Raw genomic sequence first — 9,174 nt, 5'->3', positions numbered from 1 at the left:
TAAGGGTAGCCAGCTTGACAAGTAAGGAAGTATGGTTGTGGAAGAAATGGGTGGGAGGTAGCCAGCTTTGGGGAGTAAGGGATAGGAGGAAGGCAGCTTGGAGGAGTAAAGGGGAGGAGGTAGCCAGCTTGGGCGATTATGGGATGGGTGGTAGCCTGCTTGTTGGAGTAAGGGGAAGGGGAGGAAGCAAGTCTGGGGGTGATGTGAGTCCGCCAGCCATGAGTGAGTGAGCTGTGAGTCCGCCAGCAATGAGTTAGTGAGTCCACCAGCAGTGAGTGAGTGAGTGAGTGAGTGAGTGAGTGAGTGAGTGAGTGAGTGAGTGAGTGAGTGAGTGAGTGAGTGAGTGAGTGAGTGAGTGAGTGAGTGAGTGAGTGAGTGAGCGAGCTGTGAGTCCAACAGCCGTGAGTTAGTGAGTGAGTGAGCTGTGAGTCTGCCAACCTTACTTGTCAAATCAAGCAGAGTGCAGGGCCAACAGTCCAATCCTTTCCATTTCAAGTCAAGCAGAGTGCAGGGCCAACAGTCCAATCCATTCCATTTCAAGTCAATGGGAAGAGCCAGCTTGGGGTGTAAAGGTTGGGAGGAAGCCAGATTGGTGGAGTAAAGGGTATGGGAAGTAGCCAACTTGGGGGAGTAAGGGGAATAGAAATTAGCCAGATTGGGCGTGTAAGGGATGGGTAGGCAGCTTGGAGGGAGGTAAAGGAATGTTAGGTAGTCAGCTTGGGGGAGTAAGCGGTGGGAGGTAGCCAGCTTGGGGGAGTAAAGGGTGGGAGGTAGAAAGCTTGGGGGAGTAAGGGATGGGAGACAGCCAGCTTCTGAGAGAAAGGAATGGGAGGTAGCCAGATCAGAGGAATAAGGGATGGGAGGAAGCCAGCTTGGAGGAGTAAGGGGAATGGGGGGTTTCCGGCTTGGGGGAGTAAGGGGAATGGGCGATAGCCAACTTGGGGTAGGTAGACAGCTTGGGGGAGTAAGGGGAAAGGGGGTAGCCAGCTTGGTGGAGTAAAGGGAATGCGTGGTTGCCAACTTGGGGAAATAAAGGGTGGGCGGAAGCCAGCTTGTGGAAGTAAAGGATGGGCGGATGCCAGCTTGGGGTGTAAGGGATGGGAGGAAGCCATCTTGGAGGAGACAGGGATGGGAGGTAGCCATCTTGAAGGAGACAGGGATGGGAGGTAGCCAGTTTGGGCAAGTAAGGGTAGCCAGCTTGACAAATATGGAAGTATGGTTGTGGAAGTAAGGGGTGGGGAGGTAGCCAGCTTTGGGGAAGTAAGGGATGGGAGGAAGGCAGCTTGGAGGAGTAAAGGATAGGAGGTAAACAGCTTGGGCGATTATGGGATGGGAGGTAGCCAACTTGGGGGAGTAAGGTGAAGATGAGGAAGCAATTTTGTGGGAGTTGTGCGTCCACCAGCCGTGAGTGAATGAGCTGTGAGTCCATCAGTCATGAGTTAGTGAGTGAGTGAGCTGTGCGTCCAGCAGAGTGCAGGGCCAACAATCCAATCTATTCCATTTCATGTCAAGCAGAGTGCAGGGCCAAAAATCCAATCTATTCAATTTCAAGTCAATGGGAGGTAGCCAGCTTGGGGGGGGGGGGGGGGGGGGGGTAAGGGATGGGAGGAAGCCAGATCTGTGGAGTAAGGGGAATGGGGGGTAGCCAACTTGGGGAGTAAGGGGAATGGGAGCTAGCCAGCTTGTGCGTGTAAGGGGATGGGAGGTAGGCAGCTTAGGGGGAAGTAAAGGAAATGTTAGGTAGCCAGCTTGGGAGAGTAAGGGCTGGGAGGTAGCCAGCTTGGGGGAGTAAGGGGTGGGAGGTAGGCAGCTTGGGGGAGTAAGGGAGGGAGGCAGGGAGGCAGGCAGCCAGCTTCCGGGATAAAGGAATGGGAGGTAGCCAGATCAGAGGTATAATGGATGGAAGGTAGCCAGCTTGGGGGTGTTCATTCGCTCGTGTCAGACGATGTAGCTCGCAGTTTGTTGACTTCTGTCGTCGTCCAACATGTTGACAGAATTGTCGCCCGACGCGTCACAGAGTGCATCGTGTTGTCGCTTCCAGGGATCACCATGAGGAGGCTTCTGTCATGATCCCCGCTTGGGGGAGTAAGGGGAATGGGAGGAAGCCAGCTTGAGGGAGTAAGGGATGGGAGGAAGCAAGTTTAGAGGAGTCAAGGCTATGTGAGGTAGCCAGCTTGGGCGAGTAAGGAGAATGGGTGGCAGCCTGCTTGTGGAAGTAAAGGATGGGAGGTGGCCAACTTTGTGGAGTAAAGGATAGAGGGACCCTGCTTGGAGCGCTGGGGGTAGCCAACTTGGGGGAAGTAAGGGATGGGAGGAAGGCAGCTTGGGGGAGTAAGGGGAATGGGAGATTGCCAGCTTGGTGGAGTATAGGGAATGGGAACTAATTTTGGGGTAAGGGATGGGAGGTAGCCAGCTTGGGGGAGAGTAAGGGGAATCTGAGGCGTCCAGCTTGGGGGAGTAAGGATTGGTAGGTAACCAGCTTGGGGGAGTAAGGGAAATGAAGTTAGCCAGCTTGGGGGAGTAAGGGGAAATAAAGGTAGCCAGCTTGTGGGAGTAATGGGAATGGGAGGTAGCCAGCTTGTGGGTGGGTGTTCGTTTGCTCGTGTGTCAGATGATGTAGCTCGCTGTTGGCTTCTTTTGTCATCCGACATCAGGGCCGGATTTACGTATAAGCTAGACAAGTTTAAGCTTAGGGCCTCGAGATCTAGGGGGGCCTACTCACCTCGCTGCCTCACTGACCATCCGCCCACCGGGACCTCCTACTCTTCGCCCGCTGACCCTGGCCACTCCAACGCCCTCCAGCAGCCCACAGTCGTCACCTTACCTGCAGCCTGGACTCAGCACCGGGCCTGAAGTTTCCACGCTGCAGATTCCCACTCCCCTGGGTTTGACTGCTCTGGTGCTCGGCCCCCCAACCGTGGTAATCTCAGTGGCTGTTCCACTGGGTCTTCCCCATTCCCCTCAAACCATGTGACCACAGCTCTTCCCCACCCACACTACAGTCCTCATACCCCCCCCTCCACCCTGACCACCCACCACCCCTCCACCAGACATCGCCTCGGCCTCAGCCCACTCACCTGCCTTCCTCCGGCCCCAACCCCCATCCCTGCCACAGGCCCAACATTCCAGCTTCACACGGCGATCCAGGTAATGCATCGCCCGCTCCGCGGTGAATCCAATATGTATTTTAAAACCAAATGTTTAATGACAACATACAGTAGGATCTAAAAGTGTCACACTGTCGCTGTCGGGTAGTCATAATCTGGACCGACATGTTGACCGAATTGTCGCCCGATGTGTCACAGAGAGCATCACATAATTGCTTCCAGGGATCGCCACGAGGTTTCTGTCACGATCCCTGCTTGGGGAGTAAGGGATGGGAGGAAGCCAGCTATGAGGAGTAAGGGGAATGGGAATTAGCTAGCTTGATGGAGTAAGGGATGGGAGGTGGGAACCTTTGGGTAGTATGGGATGGGAGGAAGTCAGCTTGGGGGGGAGTAAGGGAAAAGGGATGAAGCCAGCTTGAGGGGAGTAAGGAATGGGAGGAAGCCAGCTTGTGGGAGTAAGGGATGGGAGGTAGCCAGCTTTGGATATAAGGGGAATGGGAGGTAGCCAGCTTGAGCGAGTAAGGGTTGGGAGGTAGCCAGCTTGAGGGAGTAAGGAACGGGAGGAACCGACAATCCACGACACGTCCGCCAGCAGACCCGGGGCCCCACCTCTGGCCCACTCCGCCTGCCCGAACACCACCAGGCCCAGCCTCGCAACGCCATTGCTCCCACGAGGAACAGCACCAACACTCTCCGCCTTCCTGATCGATCTCGGCCCTGGACCACTGAGGTTATCATTGTCGTCGATCTCCCCGTGCAGTCTACCCATGGCAGTTGCCACCGACCTTCACCGACTCCGCCGACCCTCGCTGCCTCGCCGGAGCCGCCAACCTTCTCTCCCTTCCCATTCATCCGCTGACCGGCACTTCCGACACTTCGCCCGCTTGCCATTCCACTCCCCACGGGCCTCAACCAGCGACTCTTCCGGCCCTGACCGCTCCACTGCCCTCCTGTGGGCCACAGCCATCGCCTTACCAAAGTTCTAGGGGGCCACAGCCGTCGCCTTACCAAAGACCATTCAATATGATCATGGCTGATCATCCAACTCAATATCCCGTACCTGCCTTCTCTCCATAACCCCTGATCCCTTTAGCCACAAGGGCCACATCTAACACCCTCTTAAATATAGCCAATTAACTGGCCTCGACTACCCTCTGTGGCAGAGAGTTCCAGAGATTCACCACTCTCTGTGTGAAAAAAGTTCTTCTCATCTCGGTTTTAAAGGATTTCCCCCTTATCCTTAAGCTGTGACCCCTTGTCCTGGACTTCCCCAACCGGGAGCAATCTTCCTGCATCTACCTGTCCAACCCCTTAAGAATTTTGTAAGTTTCTATAAGATCCCCTCTCAATCTCCTAAATTCTAGAGAGTATAAACCAAGTCTATCCAGTCTATCTTCATAAGACAGTCCTGACATCCCAGGAGTCAGTCTGATGAACCTTCTTCTGCACTCCCTCAACAGCAAGTATTTCCTTCCCTCAATTTGGAGTCCAAAACTGCACCAGGGTCCGTCGGGTGGGCGGCGCGACTCACGTCGCAGCGGTCTCTGCAGTCCGCCTGTCTTTTTTTTATTTTTTGTCTCGTTTAAATGTAGTTATAGTGGGTTTTTTTTTTTAACTGAGTATGTGTGTGGACAGTGACACCCGGAGCCCGCAGGTCCCTGGTGGGAGACCGATTTTCAGGGCTTCCGCAACGGCGACTTTGCCCGCCTGAGTTGCGGGGTTGAGGATGACCTGGAGCAGGGCCTTACATCGCTCGGCGCGGCTTTAACGGCCGTGGGACTTGCTAGCGCCCGCCGGGGGCTCCAACACCAAGACCCGGAGCGTGGCCTTGCATCGCCCGATGCGGCTTTAATGGCCGCGGAACACTTACCATCGCCAGCCAGGGACTTTGACTCCGACATCGGGAGGAGTGCAGGGGAGAGATAAGACTTTGCCTTCCATCACAGTGAGGAGATTCACTGTGATGGATGTTTGTGTAAATTGTGTTGTGTCTTGGTTCTTTTTCTTGTGTGTATGACTGCAGAAAACAAATTTCATTTGAACCTCAAGAGGTTCAAATTATAACAAATAAATTGTATTGTATTGTACTGCTGCAGAAGGACCTCTTTGCTCCTATACGCAACTCCTCGTTATGAAGGTCAACATGCCATTCGCTGTAATAGTCTGCCTTCCTGGTTTTTACACCAAAGTGGATAACCTCACAGATATCCACATTAAACTGCATCTGCCATGCATCGGCCCACTCACCCAAGTCACCCAAGTCACCCTGCACTCTCATCGCATCCTCCTCAGTATTCACTGCCAACCAGCTTTGTGACATCTACAAATTTGCTAATGTTTCTTGTAATCCCTTCTTCTTTCCCTTCCCTTCCCTTTCACACAGAGAGTGGCGAATCTGTGGAATTCTCTGCCACAGAAGGTAGTTGAGGCCAGTTCATTGGCTATATTTAAGAGGGAGTTAGTGGCTAAAGGGATCAGGGGGTATGGAGGTACAGGATACTGAGTTGGATGATCAGCCATGATCATATTGAATGGCGGCGCAGGCTCGAAGGGCCGAATGGCCTACTCCTGCACCTATTTTCTATGTTTCTATATCATTGATGTATATTGTAAATAGCTGCGGTCCCAGCACCGAGCCTTGCAGTACCCCACTAGTCACTGCCTGCCATTCTGAAAGGGACCCATTAATCCCTACTCTGTTTCCTGTCTGCGAACCAATTTTGTAAACGTCAGCACTCTAACCCCAATACCATGTGCCCTAATTTTGCCCACTAATCACCTATGTGGGAACTTTATCAGTGGGTCTTATCACTGGGTCTTACCCAAAGATCTTATAGCGGGTTAAAGATCCGCTATAAGATCTTTGGTCTCGACCTGAATCGTCACCTTTTCCTTCTCTCCATCGATGCTGCCCAAAGATTATAGAGGAACATATAATCTTTGAAGGTACACAAAATTGCTGGAGAAACTCAGCGGGTGCAGCAGCATCTATGGAGCGAAGGAAATAGGCGACGTTTCGGGCCGAAACCCTTCTTCAGACTGATGGGGGGTGGGGGGGGAGAAGGAAGGAAAAGGGGAGGAGGAGGAGCCCGAGGGCGGGCGGATGGGAGGGTGGGAGGAGACAGCTAGAGGGTTGAGGAAGGGGAGGAGACAGCAAGGACTAGCAAAATTAGGAGAATTCAATGTTAATGCCATCCGGACGCAAGGTCCCCAGACGGAATATGAGGTGCTGTTCCTCCAATTTCCGCTGTTGCTCACTCTGGCAATGGAGGAGACCCAGGACAGAGAGGTCGGATTGGGAATGGGAAGGGGAGTTGAAGTGCTGGGCCACCGGGAGGTCAGGTTGGTTATTGCGGACTGAGCGGAGGTGTTCGGCGAAACGATCGCTCAACCTCCGCTTAGTCTCGCCGATGTAAATCAGCTGACATCTAGAGCAGCGGATGCAGTAGATGAGGTTGGAGGAGATACAGGTGAACCTTTGTCGCACCTGGAACGACTGCTTGGGTCCTTGAATGGAGTCGAGGGGGGAGGTGAAGGGAACGGAAAGTGCCCGGGGAGGGGGTGGTGCGGGAGGGAAGGGAAGAATTGACGAGGGAGTTGCAGAGGGAGCGGTCTTTGCGGAAGGCAGACATGGGGGGAGATGGGAAGATGTGGTGAGTGGTGGGGTCACGTTGGAGGTGGCGGAAATGGCGGAGGATTATGTGTTGTATTTGCCGGCTGGTGGGGTGAAAGGTGAGGGCCAGAGGGACTCTGCCCTTGTTGCGAGTGCGGGGATGGGGAGAGAGAGTAGTGTTACGGGGTATGGATGAGACCCTGGTGTGAGCTTCATCTATGGTGGCGGAGGGGAATCCCCGTTCCCTGAAGAACGAGGACATTTCCGATGCCCTGGTATGGAATGTCTCATCCTGGGAACAGATGCGGCGTAGGCGGAGGAATTGGGAGTAGGGGATGGAGCCTTTACAGGGGGCAGGGTGGGAAGACGTGTAGTCCAGATAGCCATGTGAGTCAGTGGGTTTGTAATGTATGTCGGTCAGGAGTCTGTCCCCTGCGATGGAGATGGTGAGGTCAAGGAATGGTAGGGAAGTGTCGGAAATCGTCCAGGTGTATTGGATTGAATTGAATCCTTTATTTGTCATTCAGACCTTTCGGTCTGAACGAAATGTTGTTGCCTGCAGCCATACATGTAATAATAACAAAACACAATAAACACAAATTAACATCCACCACAGTGAGTTCACCAAACACCTCCTCACTGTGATGGAGGCAAAAGTCTTAGAGTTACTGTCTCCTCCCTCCTCTTCTCCCTCTGCGCCGAGGCGATACCCCACCGGGCGATGGTATCAGTCCCGCGGTTCAAGCTCCGCGGCCCGGGGGTGGTCGAAGCTGCCGCCCTCCAGTCCAGCGGACGCAGCTGTTGCATCGGGTGCTCCGGAAAACAGGCACCAGCCTGTGACCTGCGAGCTCCCGACATTGTCCTCCACTGGCCCGCGGCCGAGCCCCGGATCCAGGTCGCCGCCGCCTCAGCCGCCGGAGCACTGTCTCCGCCCCGCACCGGGCCGCCCACAAGGCAGCGTCTCAGCCCCGCACCGGGCTGCCCCCACGGGAGCACCTTCCAGCCGGGAGCCGGTCCGCCCTCACCGGAGCGCCTTCCAGCCAATAGCCAGGCCACCCACACGGCAGCGTCTCAGCCCCGCACCGGGCTGCTCACACGGGAGCGCCTTCCAGCCGGTAGCCGTGCCGCTCACACGAGAGTGTCTCAGCCCCGCGCCGTCCGCCCTCACCGGAGCGCCGAGTCGTGCCGCTACCCGGACGTCGCCACAGCTCGAAGACGGCCAGCCTCGCGTTGGTGAGTCCTGGCTGGCTCTACCTCCGGACCCTTGAGGTCGGTCGCAGGTTGGAGGCCGCCAGCTCCGCCATTAGGCCTCAGCGCAGACGGGGGAAGAGAAGGGGGATACGACAAAAAAGTCGCATTCCCCCGAAGGGAGAGACAGAAAGCTCTGTTTCACCCTCCCCCCACACATAACACAACCTAATAACCAAAAAAATTACTAAACTAGACAAAAAAAACAACACAAAAAGTAAAAACAGACAGACTGCAGGCGAGCCGCAGCTGTATCACAGCGCCGCCACTTCCGGATGGAAGTTGGTGGTGAAGTGGATGAAGTCAGTCAGTTGTGTGTAGGTGCAGGAGGTGGCCCCAAAGCAGTCGTCAATGTAACGGAGGTAGAGGTCGGGGATGGGGCCCTGGTACGTCTCGAACAAGGATTGTTCAACGTACCCGACAAAGAGGCAGGCATAGCTGGGGCCCATGCGTGTGCCCATAATCTTTGATGCTGCCTCACCCGCTGAGTTACTTCAGGGTGGGGGCAGACGCAAGGAGGGGGCGGGACCTGGTCCTTTGTGACGTCGGCCGGGATCGGGTCAATATGGGGGAGAAGTGAGGTAAATCACCACATAAATACATAAATAAACTACCTACACGTGTATGTGTGTGTGGGGGAAACTGGCGTCAAACTCCTTATAAACCTCATCCAGTGTTCTTGATGTGTACGGGTGTTATTGATGATTACAAGTGTCAGGGGTTATGGGGATAAGGCAGGTGAATAGGGTTGGGAGGGCGAGATCAATCAGCCACGATTGAATCATTGAATGGCGAAGTAGAGTTGTGTAAGAAGGAACTGCAGATGCTGGTTTAAACCGACGATAGACACAAAATGCTGGAGTAACTCAGGTCAGGCAGCATCTCTGGTGAAATGGAATAGGTGTCATATCGGGTCACGACCCATGACCCGTACTGTTGCTACGCTACTCCAAGTGGAGTACACGCGATGAACTGCAGGTGGGCGCTTATCATTGTTTCCAGCGTAGCGGGCCCGTTAAAACCCCCTGAAATTGTCAAATTTGCGCTGTAAATAATTATGGAAATCGGGATAAGCGTGAGAGACATTTAGCCTACTTCAGAATTCCAAAAGTGAGGAGAAATGACGGTAGATAGAAGCGAGAGCTGAAGGGACAACAACAGACAGTGTGCTTGGCCGTGTCGGTCGGTCGGTGGGGGCGCTACAAT

This window comes from Amblyraja radiata, chromosome 1 (assembly GCF_010909765.2).
Source record: "Amblyraja radiata isolate CabotCenter1 chromosome 1, sAmbRad1.1.pri, whole genome shotgun sequence".
NCBI lineage: Eukaryota > Metazoa > Chordata > Chondrichthyes > Rajiformes > Rajidae > Amblyraja > Amblyraja radiata.
The sequence above is the reverse complement of the archived record's forward strand: the minus strand, read 5'-3'. Positions refer to the sequence as shown.